Raw genomic sequence first — 2,617 nt, forward strand, 5'->3', positions numbered from 1 at the left:
TTTATTTCTGATTGTGTTGGGCTTTTTCTCTCTTTTTCTTGGTCATTCTGGCTGGGGAATCCATTAATCTTAATTCTTTCAATGAACCTGTTTTTTTCTTTTTTTGATATTTTTAATGATATTTTTGTCTTCTATGTTCCATATTTGGGCTCCTATTTTGGTGATTTGCTTTCTTTTGCTAAAGTTGGGTTTTGTGGTCTTCTCTTTCCAGCTTCTTTTGGTGATTTGTTAGGCTCTCAACTCCTCTTCTTTCCATTTTCTTGAAGTATGCTCATATAGATATAATTTCCCCGTTTACAACTGCTTTCATGGCATACCTGAGGTTTTGGTAAGAAGATTCTATCATTTGTTTCTAGGAATTTTTTAATTTCTGATTTGATTTCCATGTTGACCCATGCTGTTTAGTGCCCATGTCTTTGTGGGTTTTAAGGCTCCACTGTTTTGTGAGCAAAGCATAAAAAGGCTCCAAGGAACACGATCAAGAATGAGGGGCTCAGACATTTACAACAACAGGCATTTTCTCTTCCTCTTCTTCATGAGAGGTGGGCAGAGAACTGCTCTGATAGTTTTACCAAACCCTTTCTAGCCTGGCTCAGTGGCTCAGCTTGCAATCCCATGCCTTTGGGAGGCTAAGGTGAGTGGATTGCCTGAACCCATGGGTCCGAGACCCACCTGGGCAGCGAAACCTCATCTCTACAATAAATCAAAAAATTAGCCGGGCATGGTAGTGTGCGCCTGTAATTCCAGCTACTCGGTAGGCTGAGACAGAAGGATCACCAGAGCCCAGCAGGTTGAGGCTGTGGTGGCCGGGAGCGGCCACTGCACTCCAGTCTGGTGACAGAGTGAGACACCAACTAAAAAAAACAAAAAACAAAAAAAAACACCACACTTGCCTGAGGTCTCTGTGTGTGAGAGCAGAGCACTCCAGGTATTTTACAGCACTTAGCCATGGCTAAACCCTGTGAATACGTGATAAGGGTCAGCTTCTTCTTCAGCTTCTCAATTGTGTCTTTATCATGCCTAAGATCAAGATTAGTTTCCAAAAGGATGATGGGAGTGTTGGGACAATTGTGTTGCACTTCAGGATACCCCTTTGCATGGACATTTTCAAATGATGTAGGACTCACAAGGGAAAAACAAATTAAGAATACATCTGTTTGTGGATAAGACAAAAGGCATAATCTGTCATAATCTTCTTGTCCAGTTGTATTCCATAAGCCCAGATTCACTGGTTTTCCATCTACCATGACATTGGCAGAATAATTGTCCAAGACAGTAGTGATATATTCTCCAGGAAATGCATTGGTTGTGTAACTGATCAGTAGACAAGTTTTACTTACAGTTCCATCTCCAACCACCACACACTTGGTAGCCTGCATCTGGGTTGCTCACTGGGCTGTGGTGGTGGCTAGGGGCTGGGGCAGGAAGTGGTGGGCTTGGGGTATGATGAGTGGGTGTGTGGCTGCAGGGGGCCAGACACAGGGTGCCAAGGCCACTGTTCATGCCACCTCACCCTCCAGACTGCAAGCCAAAGCCCAGTAGTGGCCACCACCCAAAGCTGAGGAAAACTCAAAACTGTTTTTCAAAGCAGGAATCTTAAAAAATCATTTTCTCCAAATACTTTTATTCTGATGGAGGGCTCTTCAATTTACATTGGGCCATGCTTTAAACTAATAGGAAGAGTATACTTTCTCTTAGTCAAGGAGCTAAACAGTATTGGTGTTATTATTTAGGCCAATGCTTTCACCTTTTATGCAAATATGGTTATTCAGATGCCCTGCAATCACCCTAAGTCATTTAATCAACTTAAAATTTATATAATTACAGGTACTGTGTATCTATATCCACTAACAGAAAAAATAAGAAAAAAGTTCAGAGTACGTTTTTTTTTTTTTTTTTATTTCAGGAATATTTTTCTTTCTTTAAAAAAAAACCTTATTATGGAAAATTTCAAATATACATGAAGTTGAGAAAATACTGTGATTAGTCTCCAAGTACCAAGCATTCATTTTCAACAATGATCAACTCAAGGCTACTCTCTTCCAATATACCCCATCCCATCTCCCCATGCCATGCCAATGAATAACTTTGAAGAATATCTGTGATATCACATTACTTTATCTGTAAATATTTCAGCATAGATCTGTGAAAAGAGTAGGACTCCTCAAAAAAAGATAAACATAGTATGAATAACCATGCCCTAATATCATCAAATATCTGGTGAGTTTTCAAGTTTTCCCTGATTATCTTATAATGTTGATTTCTCCAACATATGTGTTTGACTCTAAACCCAGGTGAATTATATGTGTTAAGCAAACACTTAGAAAACATCTAAATTTCTGGACTAAAACTTACTTCTTGGTAGTAATAGCAATTTAGAAAAAAGCCTGAGATCAGTTTGCCATCAGTAAATTGTTATGTTCATTCTGAGGTTTGTGATTTAATGAGTAGTAGCATGTGGTTTATGACACACCACTGACAGCCTATTGTGGGCACCAAACACACTGCTGGGAAATTTAACATTTTGACCCAATCACACATGACATGGAGCCCAATTCTTTTGTAATGCATTTTTCCACCCTTCTTTGTTCTTAATAGGATTTGAGGTGACTAACTT

At 39.4% G+C, this 2,617-nt stretch overlaps 1 pseudogene; it reads right to left on the minus strand.

Annotated features, from left to right (window-relative positions):
• Positions 1-501: 501 nt before the first annotated feature.
• Positions 502-1,379, minus strand: LOC103249305 (annotated as a pseudogene).
• Between the last annotated feature and the right edge of the window lie 1,238 nt (positions 1,380-2,617).

Source organism: Carlito syrichta, unplaced genomic scaffold, assembly GCF_000164805.1.
Source record: "Carlito syrichta isolate Samal-C Ts95f unplaced genomic scaffold, Tarsius_syrichta-2.0.1 Scaffold40539, whole genome shotgun sequence".
NCBI lineage: Eukaryota > Metazoa > Chordata > Mammalia > Primates > Tarsiidae > Carlito > Carlito syrichta.